General features: G+C 39.2%; 1 pseudogene; it reads left to right on the top strand.

The window, feature by feature from the left end:
• Window positions 1-26,773, top strand: part of LOC117469815 — a 117,498-nt pseudogene that overhangs the window by 3,110 nt on the left and 87,615 nt on the right.

The following is a 26,773-nucleotide window of genomic DNA, read 5'->3' as shown; positions in this document are numbered from 1 at the left end:
CGGTACAAATACACTGACACACTGCCTGTGGAATGTTATGTGTATTTTGTAATTCACTTTTTTCGGACCACTTATTTATTTATTTTGGTGACGATCCGACCTCCATGCTGCTACTCTGGTTCAAACTGCATCCACCAAACAATGTGATTTGTCTTTTTTTAGCTGTTCTGTCGTCATTTCCTGCGATCTTCTTCATGCAGTCAGTCAAAATGAATATTAATAAGGGGCGTTTCTTTGACTATGTATAGGCAAATATGGGCGTTACGTGAAGCCCGCAAAAGCTGCGCCGCATTTTGAGTTGATTGTGATTTATAAAGGGAAACCGGCGTAGGACGTGCGTTCGCAGTGTTTTTTAAATCGGAATATTCTTGTCCTCTCCTGCTGATGTTCAGGTGTATATCAGTATGTAGTGTCTCTACTTTAAAGAGTCCTCTCCTGCTGATGTTCAGGTGTATATCAGTATGTAGTGTCTCTACTTTAAAGAGTCCTCTCCTGCTGATGTTCAGGTGTATATCAGTATGTGGTGTCTCTACTTTAAAGAGTCCTCTCCTGCTGATGTTCAGATGTATATCAGTATGTGGTGTCTCTACTTTAAAGAGTCCTCTCCTGCTGATGTTCAGATGTATATCAGTATGTGGTGTCTCTACTTTAAAGAGTCCTCTCCTGCTGATGTTCAGATGTATATCAGTATGTGGTGTCTCTACTTTAAAGAGTCCTCTCCTGCTGATGTTCAGGTGTATATCAGTATGTAGTGTCTCTACTTTAAAGAGTCCTCTCCTGCTGATGTTCAGGTGTATATCAGTATGTAGTGTCTCTACTTTAAAGAGTCCTCTCCTGCTGATGTTCAGGTGTATATCAGTATGTAGTGTCTCTACTTTAAAGAGTCCTCTCCTGCTGATGTTCAGGTGTATATAAGTATGTGGTGTTTCTACTTTAAAGAGTCCTCTCCTGCTGATGTTCAGGTGTATATAAGTATGTGGTGTTTCTACTTTAAAGAGTCCTCTCCTGCTGATGTTCAGGTGTATATCAGTATGTAGTGCCTCTACTGTGATATGTCTCCATGATTTAATGTTCAAAAAGCTCTTTATTGACTTCCGGTTTGGTGAGCGATGTGATGGCTGCTTAAAGAACGTGCTCCCGACATTCGGTGCTAAAAACAACAACCGGAATACATAAAACATTTATTTCACAGTTTGGCTTAAGAGTGTTGGTCTTGAGAATGCCTAGAGGAAAGGGTAAAAAAAAATGCAGACAGAGTTATTTGACGGAGATGGAGCTAGCCTACCTTCTTCTGCTAGCAGCGTGGTGGGGGACGACGACACTCCTATGCACCTCGAGGAAGACCAAACTGGGAGAGTGGACATGAGCCTCATACTGAAAGAATTGAGAGAGTTCAGGAAAGACAACGGTCAGCAGCTGAAAGAGATTAGTGAAGAAATAAACATGATTAACACTAGAATTGCGGAGATAGAAGGGCAGATTGAGGCGACTGAAACACGGCTACACGTGGTGGAGGAGGCTGTGACGGAGCTGCTACAACTACAGGTGCATCTGGATGCTAAGCTAACGGACCTGGAGGGTTGATCCAGACGGGAAATATCCAAATCCACGGCGTTAAAGAGGGGCCGGAGGATAATTCCCCGTCGATGGGAACTTTAGTGGAGGCTTTGCTGAGGGAGGGTTTGGACCTCCCGGCTACATTTGAACTAGGAGTTGAGAGAGCGCCCGGGGAGGCCTCGCAGAGGTCTATCGTAGTCAAACTGTCAAGCTACAGGACGAAAGAAGAATGGCTGAGACTGGCCTGGCAAAAGCGAGGATTCGAACATCTCGAAAGGAGGGTAAATCTGGATCTGGACTACGCACCTGATGTGTTAAGAAAACGAAGAGCGAATGCAGAAGCGAAAACGGTCCTGAGGGAGAGGAAGATCAGATTTCAAACTCTGTTCCTGGCCAGGTTAAGAATCTGAATGCAAGCTGTTAAAATAGCCACATACAATGTGAATGGTCTTGTAAATCCTATCCAGAGAAGTAAGATATTAACCAAACTAAAAAGAGATAAAGTTGAGGTGGCCTTCTTGCAGGAAACGCATCTATCGGATACAGAGCATGCTAAATTAAGAAGACTAGGCTTTAAACATCAGTACCAGGGCTAGACATTATAAATGGCCCGCTGGCCCGGAAACTCTATTTAGACACCCCGTGCCAGCATAACGTACTTTCCACTTGCCCGCTCGGGCCATTAAAAATATTGCTTAAAAAAAAAACAGTAACGGGCCGTCTCCACAGCAGCGTTAAAAAATCTTGAAACGCTTCTGCCCATTCACTTTGAATGGGGTGACGTCACTTTCCCTCACTTTTCGCCGGAATGCATTGTGGGCAGGCGAGCGGAGATTCTCAGGATTTTCAAGATTCAAAGTTGAACAATGTTCAACTTTTGAAGCTGAGGTGGAAGCGTCAGCCAATCAAATCCCGTGTACGCAAATCTGGCAGTTCAAGCTCTAGCCAATCAAACGGCGTGTATGCTGGGAGAGACATACCGCAGATCATTTCCTCATATTCCAAAAAATGGAGGAGAAATTAGCGGTAGCGAATCACCCGGTGCTTTATGACCAGACCTACCGGGATATAAACCGGAGGAGCCAGGCATGGAGGGAGGTGGCAGAGACAGTGGTATGTTTTCGCCTGTTTTGGGGAGTTTATATCCAGTTTACTTCGGGCTTTTTGGCTTCGTATGTCGCGGGCGGGAGATTCATGTGATTGGTTGATCGCAAAAAAATCCCCAAGCCTCAGATACGCCCACCTCCAAGATTTTTTTAACGCTGCTGTGGAGACGGTCAGTAAGACATAAAATCACATTGTCCTGTGGTATTGATATTTTGACAAGCAATTTTGTTAAATTGTGTCGTTTATTAACACTACATAGCGTTTCGTGAGGCGGTTGTCGTTGTTGGATGAAAAGCAAACAGCTGTTTGCTGCGGAGTAGAGCGCAGCGCGAGCAGGCTCCCGTACGCGGGAGCGCGCTCCTTCACTACAGACTTTCGCACCACCTAACCATCCGCCAAAATGTTTTTAAAACCACCGGTAACCGGCCAAGCGCCGGGCAAAAAACAATCTACAAATTATACATCAACTTAATAATGAACATGTGACACAAAATAATGTTCAAATACTTTACAATAAGTAATTAACACAATTATTTGAAACTTAAGTGGTAGTAAACTTGTCCACCCTCAATTGCTGGTATAGAAAATACCAGTAGTGCAGCTGTTGTCATGTTCTTCACAGATCCCTCACAAATGAATTGAGCATGTCGCTAGTTTCTTGGTCATCCGTTGTCTCCCTTTCAAATGTGGGTTTTCTTGACCTTTGTGCTGACCCCCACCATAGATCCATTGGCCCTTCAGCATTGAAGTCTTGGATTGGCCAGACTAATACATTTCTAATGTTAAATGAATGAAAACCATTCACAGTTAAGAATTAGATATTAATTATTAATGCTGTAAATTACCTTTTAATATGTCTAACTATATTTCAAATGTCTTACCTTTTTATAGAAGTGATTATATTTGTATGCCAATATTTTCCTATGGTAAAGTTTCGTTTTGCCCTTTTATTTTGGTAGTAATAAGATTGGGACTCTTATTTTGAAGGAACTTTTACTGGAAGTGAATGGACAACGGAGCAGAATGTACATATAGGGTGTTTCTCAATGTCGAGTACGCTTGCTTGGTAGCACATATCTTCAGAGCGTCTTGCTTCAGAAGCGAGGCAAGAATACTTCCTAGCCTCGGAAAACGAAGAGTGGAACAGGCTAGCAAGTGTGCAGGTGTGCGTCATATGAGAGGCCCCGCCTTACATTTTCCGCCACAGATTTGGGGAAATTGGTCCGTGCGCAAAGCATTGTGGGGATTTTAAGACCGCGGAGTCTACTCATGTGCAGCTTCGATATTTCTCCAAACGAAGTACGTCGGTAGAATTCCAAGTATGGTGGACATTGGAACAGTACTTCGGCGGCACTCAATGACGTAGTATACTTGAAATAGTGGCTCTGGAGCAGCTTTACTCGAGATTGAGAAACACGGGTTCATCTTGCCATTATCAGTTGAATCACTTTTGTCGGCTCAGTACATCAATGCCGACCTATGCTGACAAGTAAGTGAAGAGTAGAACATATAAAGTTATATTCGCTATAGGGAAATGTCCCAGCAGTTTAGGATAATGAAGGTTCTAATCTAATCTATTACATAGCCATTACATTTCTAACTCCTGATAATGACAGGAAGACAGAAAGTGTATTATAAAAGTAATAATACTCATAGCAGAAATGTCACCCTACTTTTTTTCTTTTAACTATGACCACAATATAATCATTTTAATAAACCAAATATGAACAATTGAGGAAAATGAGGAAGAACTGATGATTCAAATGTTGTAGTACAAGTAGTAATGTATAGTTTGTGCATAAATTACAATTGCAACAAATGTGTTCATTTTCTTCATTATTAGAGTCGATTTTTTGGACGAATGCTCTTGGGCCAGTGATAATGAATGTCTACCCCTGAGTACTCATCATCATATGTGGCTTGCCATAGGAGGGGGGTGGCAATATTAATTTCCAACAATATTAGTTTTGAACCCACGTTTGAAAAGAAGGACACAGAGGGGAGATATATATTAGTGAGAGGAAATCTAGGTGGTTAATTGATTTCTCTACTAAATATTTATGCTCCTCCTAAAACAGATATTTGATTTAATTATAGCAGAAACTCAGGGGGTCCTAATCTGTGGGGGGGGATCTAAACATAAGATTGAATCCTTAACTGGACTCTTCAAATGTGCATATTGAGCAGCCCAAGCTGATAAACTAAATTTGAAAATCAATTTGGCAATGAAGGGTATTGGTTTGGTAGATGTCTGGAGAGAAATAAATCCTTCAAAGAGGGACTATACTTGTTTTTCTAATCCACATTTGGCTCATTCAAGGATTGATTATTTTCAAACCTTCGGTAAAGATCTACACAGGGTGGGGGGCTGCGACATGTGGATCATGGACCTTTCAGATCATTGCCCTATTTATTTAAAATTAAATCTGGAGCAGGATCAAAGAAACACGTTGTGAAGCTGACCATTGAGCGGCCCGACCAAGTAAGGAGGCAGAGGCAGAACGTCCAAATACAACCCGGTGTGGGCATTTATTCCTCTTTGTGGTACATGATACACAGCCTCAATATGACTGTCTCACGTGAAAAACAGAACCTAAATACACACAGGACTAATCAAACCAACAAGACACAGGTGAGGAGGGAGCAGAAAACACAGGGCACCAGGTGAACACAATCACCAGCAACAGACAAGACGGGAGGGGGAACACTTTTCAAACTAAAACAGGAAACAGAGACAGACAAACTAAAACATAGACAGATCGTGACAAATAGATGCATAAATTATGCTTCCTGTGCAATGTTTTAGCGTGGAGCAAATTAATATACTTCGCCAATAATGAAGCTATATAATCCGTAACGGAGACCGAGATCTATGGCCCCAGAGATCACCTCCGTTACACACGTTATGGAGATTAAATACACATTTACTTAATAATATGAAGGACCAAATTAAGAAGGATATCAGTACTTGGAACAAAATCACAATGGTGAAAGTTTCCCCTCCTGTATTATGGGATGCATGTAAAGCTGTGCTTCGAGGGAAGATAATTGGATACAGTGCTCACTTAAAAAGAGCCAAGCAAAAATAGACAAGTTACAAGGAGAATTAAAACAATTGGAACAAAATCATAAAGACTCAAATTATCAAAAAATAAGAGGACTGCTCAAAAAGAAAAATAATGAAATCAATTAGATGTACACTAAAGATGTACAAAACAAGTTAATTTTCTCAAAACAGAAATACTATGAAGGAAAGGCCAGTAAATGATTAGCCTATAGGCTGAAAAAACAACAAGCAGAGAATTAAATTCATAACATAAAAAATCCTATTACTAATTCCATACAGTATAAACTAAAATAAATACAAAATAGTTTTGAAGGATATTATCGAAAGCTATACTCCCAAGCTCAAATTGATGGGGAGAAAATTGAGGATTTCTTTAAGGGGATACATCTGCCTAAACTGACTAGTGAGCAGAGAAGTCAGATGGTAGTCAGCTATAGCACATCTTAAATCGAATAAGGCCTCAGGCCCAGATGGGTTTCCTTCGGAATGGTACAAGGTGATGGAAGATTCATTGGTACCTATGTTGCAGTCTACCTTCAACTGGGTTCTTAAGGAGAACATTATACCCCCCTCTTGGAAGGAGGCAGTCATTTCACTTATTCCAAAAGAGGGAAAGGATAAAACTGAATTACTTCTGAAAGATGTAACGAATCAGATAAAAACATTCTGAGAAAATTGTGAAAATATGGAGAAAAAAATTCAATTCAAATCAGAAAGAAATTCAGAAATCTGAAAAAGAAAGAAAAATTGAGAAAGTCAGAATTCAGAAATAAGGTCAGATTTTGAGTTTTTTAACTAAAGTCTTTGAAATAAAAGAAAATATCAAATTTGATAAAGTATGATTTGCTCATATGAAATTAAATGGGCTTGATTTATTTTTGTAGATCTCTGCACGACCGCCTCTCACTGACTCTTTGTCTCTTGCTGAATATTTTAGGAACGGAGAAGAAGAAAGCAAACCGAACCTCACATCTGTGACCAGTGTAACAAATCCTACTCAACATCTAGAACTTTAAAGATTCATCAGCGCATTCACACTGGAGAGATACCCTACAGCTGTGACCAGTGTGGGAAAACCTTTTCTAAGAAAAGCATTCTTTCATCTCATCAGCGCATTCACACTGGAGAGAAACCATACAGATGTGACCTGTGTGGGAAAACCTTTGCTCAGAAAAGCATTCTTTCATCTCATCAGCGCATTCACACTAGAGAGAAACCACACAGCTGTGACCAGTGTGGCAACACTTTTTCTAAGAAAAGCAGCCTTTCATCTCATCAGCGCATTCACACTGGAGAGAAACCGTACAGCTGTGACCAGTGTGGGAAAACATTTTCTCTAAAAGGTTACCTTCAAACCCACCAGCGAATCCACACTGGAGAGAAACCACACAGCTGTGAAGAGTGTGGGAAAAGTTTCACTACATCAAGTAAACTCACAGTCCATCAACGTATTCACACGGGAGAGAAACCATACTGGTGTGAAGATTGTGGAAAAACGTTCATTTCATCAGGTGAGCTCACAATCCACCATCGTATTCACACGGGAGAGAAACCATACTGGTGTGAAGAGTGTGGGAAAACTTTCACGACATCAGGTGATCTCAAAAAACATAATCGTTATCACACAGGAGAGAAACCATACTGCTGTGACCAGTGTGGAAAAACTTTCACTACATCAGGTGATCTCAAAAAACATCATCGTATTCACACAGGAGAGAAACCATATAGGTGTCAAGAGTGTGGAAAAACCTTTTCTCATGGTAGTAATCTTAAAGCCCACAAACGCACTCACATTGCAGAGAAACCATTTAGCTGTGACCAGTGTGGGAAAGCTTTCACAAGATCTGATCATCTTAAAGTCCACCAGCGCACTCACTCTGCATCCATCTGATCCTTTTCTGAGTCAAGCGAGCATTCCCCCTGATTCTTTCCAAATGTAAAGCTGACCAACAGTGACTTTACCTTCTAATAAACATGTTTTTTATTGACAATTTTAGTGAGTATCGAGTTCAGAAAGGTTCTAACAGTTTTTTGTTGCCCAACATTCAGTGAATATTTGTATTTCTCATTTATTTTCTGTTGACAGATCTGCTGTTTAAGTGGTCGTGACAGACCTCACCTTTACCTCACCTACCTCTATTAAGCGTACCATTAGTACAAACATTTAAATTGGCTATAATTTGGTTTGATGGAAACGATGTATGTCTCAATAATGTCTTATCAGAAATGTGAAACTAGACAGAACATCCTGAACTATTGAACTATGCACATTATGCATTCTAGAAGGTGCAAGCAAAGCATAAAAGTTCCAACCACAGTTCTAGGAAGGCGTTGTGGTTTTTGAGACCTTGACAACGGTTACAACGGTTGACGAAGGTAATGAGCACAGGATGCAGACGGACTACGTGAAGATTTGAACCAACTTCTTGGTACTTTTTTGTATTTACTTCAAGTGATTTTCAAAACATTAAGACACGTTAGATATGAGAAGTGATAAAGTACATTTGTGATGTTCTTGTTTTGTTTGAACAAACATTGTTCTAGTGAAACTCTGCTATAATATTATCTCATGTTCATTATTTGACTTCATAGTGACGGCCGTTAGTTTTCTGTGTTCTCAGTAAATGTGATTCTTGCTGCTGTAATAATCTGAGCTGTGAACTTAAAACTTGTTTTCTATTTTCTCATTAAACTTGTCAACATAAATAGACTCTGCGACTCATCATTACAAACGGTTTAATGTTTTATAATAACTTACAATAACTTTGCATTAGGTTTTTATGAATGGTCTTTATTTGAACTGCTGCTAGGAAGATTAAAAGAGGACATTGGTGTTCAATCGGAATCTCATCTTGTTTCATCTTCATGTTCATTTTCAGTGAGCCTTTTTTATTTTACATTCATATTGTCTGTTTCTCTTGCTCATTACTGAATGTTTTTTATTCTGTTGGGGTTTTTCATTCCTGCATGTAGCCCTTAAAATGGTTTGGCTAAATTTCAAGCTAAAGTACCTGCAAGATTAGTCTGTGGGCGGGGGGATCGTCTCAGGAGAGGATTGGACATAAAGGGGGGACAAAACCATTGAGGTAGATGAGGGGAGGAGGGGTTCACACCTTCCTCCTGTTGTCCCTGAAGGTTTCACATTAAGTCTAACGCAGCGTCCACACGGCGGCGTGCGTTGAAGCTTGCCGGCGGGCGTGTCTGAAGCTCGACCAACAACCAATCACATGAATCTCCCGCCCCGGACACACAAGCACATGGTTGATTGGCTAGAGCTTGTACTGGCATATGATTTGATTGGCTGACGCTTCCGTGGAAGCTTCAAAAGTTGAACATTGCTCAACTTTTGAAGCGAGCAAAGCGAAGCGACGCTCCCACAATGCAGTTCGGCAAAGCGTGACGTCACCCCATTCAAAGTGAATGGGCAGAAACGTTGAAGCTTCAACGCACGCTGCCGTGTGGACGGGCCGTCAGAGGAGTCGTTACATAACAATTACTTCACATTTAAATGTGATGTAAAGAAAAAATGTGGCCGCTTCGCGTGTGGAAAGCGAAACTAAACTGGAGGAATGTCTCCTTCTGGAGTTTGGAAACTAAAACGCAGTTGTATTGCTTATGGATTATCAGAAATAATTTCAAAGAAGGCACAGACACATAGGATGAACCTATGGATTAACTGCAGCATCGTTTTTTTATCGTTTTAAGGCCATTGAAGACCACTTTTGACCAAGGTAAGCCATATTTACATGTTTAGCTTCTTAGCTCCACATGTGATGATGTACGCTTTCGTTGATAGCGTCGCGAATGTTTATCACTGAGTGTTGAGGTGGGCACCGGTAGATTCAGTGTCTCCAGGACACCAAAAAAGAGTGTTTGGTTGTGCATCTAGGATAAGTAATAAGGGAGTTATGAGTGAGTTTAAGTGCCTTTGTAGGTCCCGTTTTTTCGATCGAGGCTAATTCAGAGGCTGAGTGCTAGCATTGTGGGTTTTTTTTGAAAAAAAAAATTAAAAAGATCAGTTAGCTGAGTTTTCTTCCCGTTACATGGATATAACACATTCATAGTTTTATTCAATATTAAGATTCCTTAGACGTTGTTTCCTGCAAATGACGCGTTTATCCGCCCGGTACCGGGGGGAAGGTGTGAAACAGGTTAAGAGTCTTTCTAAATGGAAATCTGACCAACATTTATTCTTTTTCTAACCAGCATTCACACTTTGCCAACACGAGGCCACAGAGATGCTTTTTCTCCTGATTTGTAATGTGTCTATTAGTTCCTGATCTATAAATAAATGTTCTACTACGCTGTGTTTCAACCATGGTTTTCTTAGAGCCTTGTTATGCTTCAGTTCAACAAAAAAAAGAAAGATGTAAGGGCGACCCTTCTTCTCTGAAGTCAACAACCCCCCCTTGTCTTTCAGGGTTTAATGAAGGATAGTTTAACTGTGGAGGAGCTGTGATCAGTGTGTGAACCAAATTACTAAAAGCATATTCAGAGACACAGAACAAGCTTTTGGACAAGTTTGCTTTTTTATTATGAAATGAAACTAAACAAAAAGTATGTACATTTGTAAAAAAAAAAGATATTTCAGTGAAAAATACACAAAGGTGGTAAATATAATGTTTAAAGAGCAAAAAAAAAGAGTATGTATTTAGCACAAAAAAAACAAAAAGCATACACAATGGTATATGTAGCAGTCGGATATATTTTTAAAAAGATATCACCAATAAACTTCCCCAGTTAATTACTGACATGAAGACAAATGTTTCTACTATTACAACTTTTCTGAGGTTTTACGTTTAATGGATCAAACAAGGCTTCATTTTAGATAACTTGCAAACATGTCCAGCACAGAAAATGTAAAACATTTACTGAAGCCAGAGTTCAGTTTGTTGACACATTAGAGAGGAAACTGTGGAGAGAAGCTCAGAAATTAACAACTTAGCTATCAGGGCTAGCTTGGCTCTGAAACATATTCAACATGATGGAGTGTGAACGCTCTGGTGGACTTTAAGGGAACTACCATGAGCACATTTGTTCTCACTCGTCACAACACAATTCTCAAAACCACACACCCAAAGTGCAAAACACCTCATTTTTCTTGCAGAATGAAGCACTGCACCCAAAACTACCTAAACTCTTACCAAAACCTAACATTTGCACCAAATGGCACACACTTCACTTACAGTACAAGACACTTTGTCCAACCAAATACACACTGTGGTGCTTTATCTAAAGCACACTCCTCTTTTCCCTCTATGTAGATAATTCTGCATATGAAGATTGTTCAAGTCTACAAAATCATGTCCAGAGACAAACATATATTATTGTTATACTTTGATTTTTCTCATAAAATGTATGCAACATTCATGCAGAACAAATAGTAACAACTTTGTGTAAACAAACATGATGCCTCAAACACAGTAAATGTAAAGGAAAACTTTGAGGAAAAGCTCAGGGTGCATCTAGCTGGGTCTGGCCACAGCACCTCATCCACATCACAAGCAATATTTTCCCTGGCTACACATCGAGGGAAGAAGCATCTTGAGTGTCGTATCCATCCCTGGATAGCACTCACATGTCATCACATGCCTCTTCCAATGTCTCCTAAAGAGTCAAGCGCACGTATGGCTGACGGTCATACACCTTCCACCGCCATGCCGAAAATAACTCTTCTATTGGATTTAGAAATGGAGAGTAGGGTGGAATATACGGAAGCAGACATTGTGGGTGGTCAACGACCCAGTTTTGGACGGTGGCTGCTCGATGAAAGCTGACATTGTTGTATACAATTACGTATCTGAGTTTCTATATATTATATATAACGTATATATCCTGTATATAATGACTAACTGCACTACAAACAACATCATTTCTTATCGAACCCCAACTTTTGCACCAAATGGCACACACTTCATTTATAGTACAAGACGCTTTTTTCAACTAACTACACACTGTGGTGCTCAATCTCAAGCACACTTACTTTTATGAGCTTTTTTCTGTATGTAGAAAATTATGCCCGACAGAGAAATGTGCAGAAACACCAATATTCTGTTGAAACAAAACATTTGTATTTCTCTCCACAACAAAATGTATGCACAGCAAACACAGTTGCAGTTGTGTGAACCAAAAGTATGCTCTCTATCGGATACAGAAAATGGAGAAGACAGCTTTAACCGTTATGCTGCAAATAAACTATTCAATTGACTTCAGTTCATCCTCCCTCTCTCTCTTATCCTCCCTCTCTCTCTTATCCTCCCTCTCTCTCTCATCCTCCCTCTACCTCTTCCTCTTGATGCTATCCATGTATCCATTGTTGTTGTAAAAAGGTATTATGTGGATCAAGTGTTTACATCCTGATTGCTGAGTCAACAATAAAGCAGTTTGGTGTTCATGGTCATTTGGCATGTGTATTTGTTGATTGGTTCATGTGTTTAGCATTTTTAATGGCAGTGTTTTGAAAATGGCAAACAAGTGAATATGTCAGATTTCTGTGTCTTACTTATAGCGCATTTCCACTGCAGCGCGTAGCACGGTTTAAGAATGTGTTATTATTTTAATTATTTCATGATTCAATGAGTCTGCTCGTAAATCTGTGATTTTGTGTTCCAAATATCCTCCAACTGACCTGAGGCCTGTACGACGAAGCTGGATTTTCGCTTAGCCGGCTAACTTCAGGGAAATCTCGGGCTTTCCGGTCCTACGACGCTGGTTCTCTTTTTAGCAGGATAGATTTCCATTGTAACTTATGCTGAGCGGCAAACCTGCTCCGGAGCAGGTTAGGTGGCAGGCTAAGAGATCAACTCAGTGAAAGCACCGCCTGCTGACCAATCAGAGCTCCGTGTGCGGAGTTTAAAGCGATCAATTCATATTACAGGATAGAGGAAATACAGAAAAACTGCCGTTGCAGGAAAGACGGCCGGCAAAAATCAACTGACTGTGTGAACGTGAAAATTAATAGAATATCCCCTCCCATCTTCAGAGCAATCTGACTATTATAATATTAGCGTTAAGAAAGCTTACTTAAATATCTGCCACGACATAAGTAACCGGATCAGAGTAACATTAAGTACAGTCTGCGGCACTGTGAGTGCAGACGTCGATGTGTCCCATTATCATTCATATCATATCACATCATAATGTATCATATATTTCCTTATTTGAGTCAGCTTCTTGAGCCGTATCTGGCCGTGCAACACTCACAGTGTCACATACTGTATGCAGAAGTATTATTTTAAGCAACACATTAAGTTGACGAAACACTCGAGTCAAATTCTCCTAATTAAAGTCAGATCCACTCGTGTCTTAGACGGGGCAGTGATTTCATAAACCTGTTAATGTACGCATTCAAACGCTTTTTCTTTTACCAGCTGTATTCACCTTGCAGGTGCAGCTATGTGGCTTTTATCCTGGATAAAGTGTTTAAGTCATGGATGTTTAAAGTTTAACTTCTTCATATTTGACTAATATTAAAATTCACTTTTCATTCAGGAAGTATGACGCTGCGCTGTCAGTACGCTTGTCCATGTTTGAGATTGGTCGAATGCTCCAGATACCACCCCTTTTATGTGAACGCGCACCTAACTAGATAGGACACGGCGGCTTGAGCGATCCACTTGATAACCGGCGTCGTAGTACAGTTTAGCGCCAGCGCGTATGTTTTGGATTAGGCCAACCGGCTAACTCCAACATATCCAGGTTAGGTTGAACCAGCTTCGTAGTACAGGCCTCTGGAGTTGAAGGATCTGAAGCCCTGGAGCTCTGGAGACAAACTGTGGTTCATCCTCTACAGCGACACTGGAGAGATGCAACATGAACGCTGTTTGACAATACCTGACATATTTTGAATCACCTAATTTGTTCTGCTCTCATATTATTTCCTTTAGCTGATCTTACACTGCTTTTATCAACATTGAAAATAAATCCCCTGTCTACCCTGCACAAAAAAATATATTTTAGGAGTTGTTTTGCAACTTCATTATTAGCTGAATGTATTTTATCCACTGGTCCCTGATCCCATGAAAGAGATGGTTAATGGACTGTTCTTATACATCTCTTTATCAGGTCTCCTGGACCCCTCAAAGCTCTTTACATACTGAGTCATTCACCCATTCACACCTCATCCATGCAGAGCAGCACACACACACACACACACACACACACACACGCACACACACACACACACACTCCCTCGCAGGCACAGTTGCAAATGGTTTTATTTTGGATGTTTACTAAGTTTGAAAAGTATATTGAAATATAAATGTCTGTATTGAAGATATACACTTTTTGAAAACATGTACCGTTTTGAAGATTTTTGCTTTGGTTATATCAACTCCCAAATATGTTTTTTCTATATATATATATATATACTGTATATGCATATGTGTCCTGTGAGTTATAACTTACAATACGTATATCTTTTTTTAAGAAAGAAGTTCTATTTTTAGAGTTGTATGTGTACATTAAATTATGTTTTTGCAAAATCATTGGACAACGTCTTTTGTTTACTAGAACCAGTTTTTTTTAAGTTTAAAGACAAGTCTGTCGTCTGTCATGCTAGATTAATGATTATTATCAGATTATTAAACTGATCATTCTCTGCAGCTTGTTCACTACCAGAAATGCAACACGTTGTCTTTAATAAATTCATATTAATACATTAATTACTAAGAATGTATAAATGTATTACAAGTAATGTAGAAAGATAATAAGTAAGTCCATATTATTAATTACAGAGCAAGTTATTTGTATGGCAAAATGTATTTTCCAAAACAAAAAACATTTGACAAAAATATTAAATGCTGTCATACCTGTCTCATCTGTATCTTTCTATATATTATTATCATTATTATTATTATCATTATTATTATTATTATCATTATTATTATTATTATTATTATTATTATCATCATCATCATTATTATTATTATTATCATTATTATTATCATCATTATTATCATTATCATTGTTATTATTATTTATTTAATTCCAGTTGTTTTTATCTATTTTTTCATATTTTTCTTTATTCATTTATTCACCACCAGCCGGCAGTGTCTTGTTTGTAGTCTCCACTGAAAGGTTGTTTAAATAAATAAATTACCCTCCCCATGATGCATTGCGCGGCAGTCCGTTGCCAGGATACAGCACCCAGAAGCTATCAGACGTTGCTAACAGACGTTGACGCAGATTTACGGAGTTTATAGCCAATGTAAAATGTTTAAGAGACTTTTAAAACACACACACTGGGTACGTTTATCCTTACAGGTGATTTTATCCGAGCTGTTTTCCGTTAAAGTGTTGTTTAGTTGCCTCGGACGGATTTAAGGCCTCCTGTGGTTCGGTTTGTTTTTAGCTTTTTATGATATGTGGCTAATCGCTAAACATAAATAAAGGGATTTGAATGTGCTTGGGGAGTAACGAGATGACTTAATCAGGATACAGACACTAAGGTAACTATATTTGATTATAATTACGTTACAAAAACAAGCAATCAGATTACTGTTACATTCTTTAAAAACGTGGATTATGAGCACTCTTACGATACATTTTGAAATACAGATATAGATATTAAAGGTAGACGTACTGCCTTCATTTCCGTTTTGCTTTTTATTTCGGCTACTTCCATTCTTTGAGTTGTTTAATGCAGCACATGGACACCTGATTTATGAAACAAAAATACTTTATTTGAACTGCTGGTATATTGAAAAGGAATACTTTTTGCAACATAATTTGTGTTCCTGTTCTGTAACAGCTTATTTGTGTAATGCCTTACTTATTATATTTTTTTATGTAGCCTATTCATTATTAGAACTATCACAAAACCACATTTTACCTATGAACTGTAGAGGAGTAGAAGTAGCATACAATGTAAATACTCAAGTACCTCTATAGTTGTGCTTAAGTACAGTACTTGAGTAAATGCACTTCCCACCTCTGCTGTTAAGCTACTTCTTAGCTGTAGATTGGTTTTGTGTTGACTGTAGTGTTAATACTTATTTCAGAGACCCAGCAGGAGAAGGAGCACTGAGAGCAGCATGGAGGAGAACAAAGAGACCCCCAGAACTCAGGTCAGTGTTCACTTCATCACAATATATTCCTAACACTGTTATCCTTTACACTGGGGTACATTTGGGTTATTTAAGGACTTTAAACCTGTACTTTTATTTAATGAGAAAACAAACTTGAACATTGTTGGGTTTATTTGACAGACTCTTATATTTAGATATGGTTTCAGGTGTATATCAGTATGTGGTGTCTCTACTTTAAAGAGTCCTCTGCTGCTGATGTTCAGGTGTATATCAGTATGTGGTGTCTCTACTTTAAAGAGTCCTCTGCTGCTGATGTTCAGGTGTATATCAGTATGTAGTGTCTCTACTTTAAAGAGTCCTCTGCTGCTGATGTTCAGGGGCCTCATTTATAAACGTTGCGTACGCTCAAAAGATGGCGTACGCCAGTTCCTAAGCAATCTTTGCGATTTATAAAAAACTAACTTGACAGGAAAATGTGCGGTCCTCCACGCAAACTCTGACCCATGAGTACGCGGTACGCACAAAAACGGAAGAGACGAGAAACTGCGACACCGTTGGCAGAAGGAAGAATGGAGAGAAATATGTTTAAATAATACCATAAATAAAATATTACCTCATGTATGATATATGAAGAATTGATTTTCAAAAATGGATTAAAGCCAATCTTAAAATTATTAAACAAACGCCACTTTGAGACTCCTCAGTGCACACAAAAACATAACTTGGAGAAATAAATAAATACCGAAATGTTATTGATCACCCCTCGATTATGTTCTCTTGTTAAGAAACATATTCTCATAAATGATGCGGTAAGCAGGAGGACAGAATTACTTTAAACTGACGCCGTTTTGCTTTTCTCTAGGTTGTATAGATACGAGTATGGTTTACACTATCATGTTTAATCATGTTTTATGCCGTTTGCCAATACTTGATAAGTCGCTCATAAAACACAGGAGGTATGGAAATTAAGAACACCATATGTGGTAAATTGTACAGCTAATATAACACAACACATTAGTTTTATTTCCTTTAACTGGTGGATATAGAGTTGCTGCGGGGGGGGGGTTAAGACGCACAGGCTGCAGTGGAGACGCTGCGCACAGCTGATCGACAGCTGATCAACAGCTGGAACACAAACCACGAAAAAAATTCAAGATCCAGTCGTCATGACTCCACTCCGGAGGGATTCCCCCATCATTTCTTACAGTTTCTGATCATGTCTCCTGTCCCCGGTACAAATACACTGACACACTGCCTGTGGAATGTTATGTGTATTTTGTAATTAACTTTTTTCGGATCACTTATTTATTTATTTTGGTGACGATCCGACCTCCATGCTGCTACTCTGGTTCAAACTGCATCCACCAAACAATGTGAATTGTCTTTTTTAGCTGTTCTGTCGTCATTTCCTGCGATCTTCTTCATGCAGTCAGTCAAAATGAATATTAATAAGGGGCGTTTCTTTGACTATGTATAGGCAAATATGGGCGTTACGTGAAGCCCGCAAAAGCTGCGCCGCATTTCGAGTTGATTGTGATTTATAAAGGGAAACCGGCATAGGACGTGCGTTTGCAGTGTTTTATAAATCGGAATATTCCTGTGCGTATTTGCTTTGTCCTACGTAAGCCACCTTCCCACGTGAATCCTACGCAAAGCTTTATAAATGAGGCCCCTGGTGTATATCAGTATGTGGTGTCTCTACTTTAAAGAGTCCTCTCCTGCTGATGTTCAGGTGTATATCAGTATGTAGTGTCTCTACTTTAAAGAGTCCTCTCCTGCTGATGTTCAGGTGTATATCAGTATGTAGTGTCTGTACTTTAAAGAGTCCTCTCCTGCTGATGTTCAGGTGTATATCAGTATGTAGTGTCTCTACTTTAAAGAGTCCTCTCCTGCTGATGTTCAGGTGTATATCAGTATATAGTGTCTCTACTTTAAAGAGTCCTCTCCTGCTGATGTTCAGGTGTATATCAGTATGTAGTGTCTGTACTTTAAAGAGTCCTCTCCTGCTGATGTTCAGGTGTATATCAGTATGTAGTGTCTGTACTTTAAAGAGTCCTCTCCTGCTGATGTTCAGGTGTATATCAGTATGTAGTGCCTCTACTTTAAAGAGTCCTCTCCTGCGGATGTTCAGGTGTATATCAGTATGTAGTGTATCTACTTTAAAGAGTCCTCTCCTGCTGATGTTCAGGTGTATATCAGTATGTGGTGTCTCTACTTTAAAGAGTCCTCTCCTGCTGATGTTCAGGTGTATATCAGTATGTGGTGTCTCTACTTTAAAGAGTCCTCTCCTGCTGATGTTCAGGTGTATATCAGTATGTAGTGCCTCTACTTTAAAGAGTCCTCTCCTGCGGATGTTCAGGTGTATATCAGTATGTAGTGTATCTACTTTAAAGAGTCCTCTCCTGCTGATGTTCAGGTGTATATCAGTATGTGGTGTCTCTACTTTAAAGAGTCCTCTCCTGCTGATGTTCAGGTGTATATCAGTATGTAGTGTCTCTACTGTGATATGTCTCCATGATTTAATGTTCAAAAAGCTCTTTATTGACTTCCGGTTTGGTGAGCGATGTGATGGCTGCTTAAAGAACGTGCTCCCGACATTCGGTGCTAAAAGTTACCAACGACAACCGGAATACATAAAACATTTATTTCACAGTTTGGCTTAAGAGTGTTGGTCTTGAGAATGCCTAGAGGAAAGGGTAAAAAAAATGCAGACAGAGTTATTTGACGGAGATGGAGCTAGCCTACCTTCTTCTGCTAGCAGCGTGGTGGGGGACGACGACACTCCTATGCACCTCGAGGAAGACCAAACTGGGAGAGCGGACATGAGCCTCATACTTCGTGAATATTGTTGTTTTTAGCCCCCATGGGCCGGGACTCTGGGATTAACAGGTTAAAGTGTTATCAAAGCTGGTAAAGGTGCAGCTAGTTTGAATGACTTTGTATACTGCAGGGTAGCTTGTGAATTTACTCCAGGTGGAACTAAAGTCTGATTTAAGACTTGATTATATTTCACATCATTAATCCAGATCTGTAAAGTAACTAAAGGTATTAAATACATGTAGTGGAGTAGAAGTACACCATTTACCTCTGAACTGTAGTGGAGTAGAAGTACTAAGTAGCATAAAATAGAAATACCCCGTTTTGCCCCTGTCAACATCTTGCAAGAAACAGCGTCTGAGGGCTTCTTAACATTTAACAAACTATGAAAGTGTCATATCCACTTAACGGGAATAAACTCAGCTAACTGACGATATGAACCATTTTTAGTCAAACAAAACACAAGTCTAACGCAGACCCTCTGAATTAGCCCTGAGCAAAAAAATGCTAACGCACTTAGCACATAACTCACGGTAGAAACACAAAAATACAGCTAGCAATCTGAGATTCCACAGATTCCAGAAATATAAGTATCATCACTGAGCGACCAGAACTCGCGACATGGGAAGCAAACCCAGACACCACACAACGTAGCTTTACGGAGCAAAAACGTGAATAGTCTTACCTTTGCTGTTGTTCTGATCAAAAGTTCTGTTCAATGGCATCAAAACGATAAAAATGCTGCTGAAGGTTAATCCAATGGTTAATCCAATATCTCTTTGTCCCTTTGAAATGATTACTGATAATCCATCTTCATATTTACTAGTTTGAGCCTAGGTTTCAGTTTTCAGAGCGTAACATAGCTTTCGACTGCGTGCGCGTCACTCTCACTCTTGTTACGTGCCGTAGTGGGTGCCTGTGTGTGTGGGTGTTTATGTGTCTCTCTCTCTTTCCCCCTGATTCTCTCTAGGTAAAGCCTCTCCCTCAGGTGCTCCCAATCCCCAATCAGGGCCTCCTTAAAGCACCTGAGGAAGGCTGCAGTGGCCTCTCCTTGAGCATGGTGTCTCGGTCTCTGTGTGAAACCTGTGTTCTGTTAATTATTAGGAGATGTGCTCCAGTGTATATTTGTGTTCTAGTTTATTTTAGTTTGCTTTGCAAGTTGGCTGGTCAGCCCTTTTTCTTTTGTCCATTAAAAGACCATCTTGTGGCTTCAGAGATCCGTTTCCTCTCCTTTTTCTCTCGCCCGGTCATTTTATATTTTGTTACTTCCCTTTGGTTCCCCTAGCGCAGTAGGGAACGTAACACTCCTCAATGGTAACGTGTGTGTGTATGTGGAACTTCCCCTTCGATTATATTGGCTCTAACGGTTCAAAAGAGATGTCAATCACCAAAATCGACCAATGGGTTCCAGAGAAACGGTAAATCCACCCAAATGACCCCAAAGGTGCTAAAACTCTCTAGAAAGGTCAAATGTCACTTGTTTTGCATCAATCTTGATACAGGGTACTTATTATATGTTATAGTTTGGATTCCTAAAGCTTTTAGTCTACCATCCCATCATTCAAGCGTGGTTTTCACTATAAGTAATGTTGTTTTTTTTGGACGGAGACTATAATTTACCTTTTTTTACTATGTTCAATCTGAATTTACTTTTTTTTTTTAAACAATTCTATATTGATTCTGACTTTTCTACAGCCAACTCACAGGTTTATAATTGCTTTGAGAAAAAAGATTATTAATTTACCCCTTTTAGAAGTGAAGTTATGGTAATTTGTTCTGGGAATGTCATTTTCGAGCCTGAGGCCTGAAAAACAGGCTTAATAGGTTAAAGGAGACATGTCATGCTTTTCTGGTTATTACCCGTCCCCTGAATAAAGTCCATATTTCGAAATTCAGAAATCTGAAAAAAAAATTATAATTCAGAAAGTCATTATTCAGAAATAAGGTAACATTTCGAGTTTTTTAACTAAAGTCTTTCAAATAAAAGAAAACATAATCAAATTTGATTAAGTATGATTTGGTCATATGAAATCAAATGGGCTTGTTTTATTATTGTAGATCTCTGCACGACGGCCTCTCACTGACTCTTTGTCTCTCACTGTATATTTTAGGAACGGAGAAGAAGAAAGCAAACCGAACCTCACATCTGTGACCAGTGTAACGAATCCTTCCCAACATCTAATACTTTAAGGATTCATCAATGCATTCACACTGGAGAGAAATCCTACAGCTGTGACCAATGTGGGAAAACTTTAAATACTCCAGGTGAACTTAAGTCCCATTATTGTATTCACACTGGAGAGAAACCGTACTCTTGTGAAGAGTGTGAGAAAACCTTTGCTCAGAAAGGCAACCTTTCATCTCATCGGCGCATTCATACTGGAGAGAAACCCTACAGCTGTGACCAGTGTGGGAAAACCTTTGCTCAGAAAGGCAACCTTTCATCTCATCAGCGAATCCACACTGGAGAGAAACCACACAGCTGTGAAGAGTGTGGGAAAACTTTCACTACATCACGTAAACTCAAAGACCATCAACGTATTCACACGGGAGAGAAACCATACAGCTGTGAAGAGTGTGGGAAAACGTTCACTATATCAAGTCACCTCACAATCCATCATCGTATTCACACGGGAGAGAAACCATACAGCTGTGAAGAGTGTGGGAAAACGTTCACTACATCAGGTGATCTCCAAACACATAGTCGTATTCACACTGGAGAGAAACCATACAGCTGTGACCAGTGTGACAAGTCATTCACCTCATCAGGTCATCTTAAGAGGCATCATCGTATTCACACAGGAGAGAAACCATACTGGTGTGAGCAATGTGGGAAAACCTTTACTCAATCAAATGATCTCACAATCCATCATCGTATTCACACAGGAGAGAAACCATACTGGTGTGAAGAGTGTGGAAAAACGTTCACTACATCAGGTGAGCTCCAAATACATTGTCGTATTCACACTGGAGAGAAACCATACAGCTGTGACCAATGTGGCAAGTCATTCACTTCATCAGGTTATCTTAAGCGCCATCGTCGTATTCACACCGGAGAGAAACCATACTGGTGTGAGCAATGTGGGAAAACCTTTTCTCAATTTAGTAATCTTAAAACCCACACATTTACTCACACTGGAGAGAAACCATACAGCTGTGACGAGTGTGACAAGTCATTCACTACATCAGGTCATCTTAAGAGGCATCATCGTATACACACTTGAGATAAACCATACTGGTGTGAACAGTGTGGGAAAGCCTTTACTCAAATCAGTTCCCGTTAGATCCCACCAGCGCACTCACTCTGCATCCATCTGATCCTTTTCTGCGTCAAGCTAGCATTCCCCCTTCTTTTGTCCAAACGTAAAGCTGACCAACAGTGACTTTACGTTATAATAAATGTGTTTTTTATGGACTACATTCAGCCCTCCCAAAATCCTGCTGTCCTCACACACTTAGCTCTATATGAGAGTGCTCTGGTTAATACAAATGTTTTTTGATTTACATAAAGCAGCCTTATACTGTTGCTGCGATGCTGAAAGGAACAATGATATGTCTACCAGGAGCCTGTAAATGAGACGTTTAGGGAACATCTGTAAATAGAAGCATCTCTTGATGGTCTACATATATTTCTTAATATAGTCTTTATGTATAATACTTCTTAATGCATTATCCGTTATTTGTGCAGTTGCAATTTTAGTGAGCATTGAGTTCAGAAAGGCTCTATTTTTGGTTGCCTAACATTCACTGAATATTTTTATTTCACATTAATATTCAATTGAAATGTTTGAGTTTGCTTTTTTGCCCCTTTTTAAGTGAACTTTAAAGCATTTATACAGCGTCCACACGGCGCAGTGCGTTGAAGCTTGCCGGTGAGCTTGTCTGAAACTCGACCAACAACCAATCACATGAATCTCCCGCCCCGGACACACAAGCACGCGGTTTGATTGGCTAGAGCTTGTACTGGCATATGATTTGATTGGCTGATGCTTCCGCCGAAGCTTCAAAAGTTGAACATTGCTCAACTTTTGAAGCGAGCAACGCGAGCAAAGTGAAGCAACGCTCCCACAATGCAGTTCGGCAAAGCGTGACGTCACCCCATTCAAAGTGAATGGGCAGAAGCGTTGAAGCTTCAATGCACGCCGCCGTGTGGACGGGCCGTAAGACACGTTGGGTATGAGAAGAGAGACTCTTTGTTTTTTTAAAACTCTGATATAATCTGATTTTATCTCATGTTCATTATTTGACTTCATTGTGATGGCCCTTTGTTTTCTGTGTTCACAGTAAATGTCGTTTGAAAAAATAAAATGTATTAGAAAATTGAAGTTTTGACGGGAGTTTTGTGTTAAAAAAGTACAATATTTCTCTGGATATCTAATGTCCCTGAAGGCAACATGACTACAGAAGGCCTGTCACTAATGTGAAACCCCTCTCAGCTAAGCCCCGCCCCCCAAGGCAATTTTAGGGCCAAATGTCTGAAACCAAAAAGATACAATTCTGCATCTGAAAAGAAGAATGACTAACATTTCTAAATAGAAATAAAAAAGTTACCAAATAAATTGCTAAACCGAATACAATTTACTAATTACTTAAAATCACTTTGCATTAGGTTTTTATGAATGGTCTTTATTTGCTTTATTTGAACTCTTGGTAAATTGAATCTGAAATAATATTTTTTAGTAAAACTCTACTGCGCATGCTCTGTGGGCCCACATCCCGGTACTTCTGCTTTCGACCATGCTCTCAGGCAGGATCCAGTTGTTGTAAAGCTTCCATCAGTCGGAGTCTCTATCAGCTCTCATTCATATATATCTGTGATATATTAGAATATAACCCGTTCCTCTCAGGAGAAGAAGAGACGAGAGGAGCTTTAGAACAATTCCACCTCTTCCTCCGGGTCCTTATCTGCTGCTAGCTGCTCCATGCTAGGTGGCTAATGCTAGTCGGTGAACATCAACAAACTGACGAACAAAGAGTAGCAGAAACACCGGGTAATACTGAGTACTTTTACTATAATACCGAATACTTTTGCTACTGATAATACTTAGCACTTTTACCGCTGAGCATGAGGCTACTATAGTACATGAATGAGGGTACTATAGTACATGAATGTTTGTCTTATATATCTTGCACTGAGAGGTGTTTAGGAATTAAAGTAAACAAGATCTAACCACTGTGTACTTTGAGACAAATGCTGCATTTCAGAGGTGGGAGAAGTACTCAGATCTTGTATTAAAAGTAGCATCAAAATATAGTTAAATTACCAAAAGTAAAAGTATTCATTGTGGAGATTGTCCATTTCAGAATAATATATATGATATGTTTTATAATGATTGATCATGAAAGTGTTCTCAAAGCTGGTAAAGGTGCAGCTAGTTTGAATGACTTTGTATACTGCAGGGTAGCTTGTGGATTTACTCCAGGTGGAACTAAAGTCTGATTTAACACTTGATTATATTTCACATCATTCATCCACATCTGTGAAGTAATTAAAGGTATTAAATACATGTAGTGAAGTAAAAGTACACAATGTACCTCTGAACTGTAGTGGGGTAGAAGTAGCATACATTGTAAATACTCAAGTAAAGTACAAGTACCTCTATAGTTGTACTTAAGTACAGTACTTGAGTGAATTTACTTTAAAATAAAAATAAACCTATATTGATTCGGACTCTTCTACATCCAACTCACAGGTTTATCATTGCTTTGAGAAAAAAGATTATTAATTTATCCCTTTTAGAAGTGAAATTATGATCATTTGTTCTGGGAATGTCATTTTCGAGTCTGAGACCTGGAAAACAGGCTCGGGGCTTAACAGGTTAAGAGTCTTTCTAAATCGAAATCTGACCAACAGTTATTCTTTTTCTAACCAGCATTCACACTATGCCAACACGAGGCAACAGAGATGCTGTTTCTCCTGATATAACATGTTTTTAATAGTTACTGATCTATAAAGAAATGTTCGACTATGCTGTGTTTCAAACATGGTTTTCTTATAGCCTTGTTATGCTTAAATTCAAAAGTTACAGTTTTTCCTTTTATAAACAACACACTCTCACTCCATAAACATCCAGGAGCGACGCTTGGTCAGGGTCCTGAGCGTCCAGGAGCGACGCTTGGTCAGGGTCCCGAGGCGTGCAGTTGGGATGCTCCTAGGCTCCTTCAGCTTCATAAACAGACACAAAGAGCTTTCAACTGATTGCAATGTATTCCCATCTGCGGCGGGATTTGACGCTCATAGAAGCACGACATTCGTTTGTGTCGGCGGCTGTTAAAGGCAATGTGAGCGTCCATTCCCATTGGATAACGGAGAATTGTACACCCGGAAGTAAGTATTCCCCTTACTGTCGATTGATTTGACAGTGATATCTCCACTACTCATCAACTCAAAAACACCAGATTATCCTTGTTGATTACACAACATTGATAGGTTTTAGTGTACAATGCTTTTGTCACGTTTTCCCCTTCAATTCTGAGAAACAAGTCGTTTTCTATGAGTTTTGGATGGCCGAAGACATGACATTACCCACAATCCTCTGTAGCAACCATAGACTGTATATTGCAACAGGCAACAGCTTCATGTTAATTTACAAACTCTTCAACTACAACCGTAGTTATATTTAAAAACATGTTAGAAGGCCTCACAAAATACTTGAATGTAAATTAAAATTGAAATGTGAAGGAATGTGTGTATATTAACTGTGGGTCTTTCTCTGGAAGTTTTTCCTTGTACGATGTGAGGGTCAAAGGACAGAGGATGCCGTTTTTCTCATACTGATATTCCGCTATGCACGCTGGGATTTGGTGTTTATACGATGTGAAATCCGAAAACATTTAAAAAAAAAAATAAAATACATTATTCAGAGTGTGCTTGCTTTTCTCTTTGAAAGTCATCACATAACGGCATTGTAATGCACGTTTCGGCTGCATTAAATATGACATATCTGCCGTAGTTAACTCTATGTATAGAGCCCTGATGACAACACTTCTAGACAAACAGGAACTGCCGCCAAAACTGAAAACTTGACGTGGATCTTAAATATATAAGCAATTAAACAACATCTTACATTTCTTTTCACACAATACGTCTCCTTGCAGTATCAACACTAATTCGGCTGACTTTTATATTTGATGCAATTGGTAGATAGGCTGTATTTACGCCATAACGGTGCACAGCTGATAGAAAGGGACACCTACTGGTTAAAGCACATTATTGCATTTTATAATTGTATTATTAGATATTAATAGGAGGATGTGCAAAACAGACAAACGAATAAGGCTTTATTTAAACATTAAAGAATACTTTAGGTTAAGGTCTTCTTTTGAATAAGAAAAAAGCTTTGGGGGTATAGAAGATGAATATGGAGGGATGAAACCCTCTTTGATGGTCACACATGCAGAGCACACAGCACACACAGTGACATTTGTATCTACAGATAAATATTAAGCCTGACAAAGTACTTAACGTCTAATATATTGCTTTCCTGCAATGTTAACTATGTTTAAGCACTTATTTTAACTGATATTATACGTATGTATTATACTCTTATAAGATGTATATAGATAGTATAAGAAATTTGCAGAATATGACAATGTAATGTCATACACACATATTGATAGATGTCTTGTAATGCACTGTTGAGGAACCTGCGACCCAAGTTTTTCATTCATTGCATAACTACACCGTAGTTGTGTATAATATGATATGTCAATAAACCTTAGAAAATCTTGAAATCTTGAAAGGGATGTGCAAAATAGTCATTATATACAGTCTTTAATTAACTATTAGTAGAGAATAACGACGAGTAAAGAATATACTTTATAGGGATCCTATTAATATCTAATAATACAATTATAAAATGCAAGAACGTGCTTTAACCAGTAGGTGTCCAAATTATGTAATTGTTTTTTAATCGATATTTCCATATATCTTTTGTAAATTATTCATTTATTTTAGTTATCATTACCTTACGAGACATTTGACTTGGTGTCGTGGCGCAAACATAAAAGTAGAACAGAAATAGTGAGAGTGTTCTGACCTGAGAGCTGCTGCTCCATCTAGTCTCTGGGCTCTGACTGTCTGCACAAGATGAAGAGCTCTTTTTCCTGATGGTCCCTCCCCCAAACTAACAGGAATGTGGGAGGGACAAATCTCGGCAGGACTCAAGTGGGGGAGGGGGTCCCGGCAGTGAGGACA

This window comes from Trematomus bernacchii, unplaced genomic scaffold (genome assembly GCF_902827165.1).
Source record: "Trematomus bernacchii unplaced genomic scaffold, fTreBer1.1, whole genome shotgun sequence".
NCBI classification, from domain to species: domain Eukaryota; kingdom Metazoa; phylum Chordata; class Actinopteri; order Perciformes; family Nototheniidae; genus Trematomus; species Trematomus bernacchii.
This window is presented reverse-complemented; position numbering and strand designations above follow the sequence as displayed.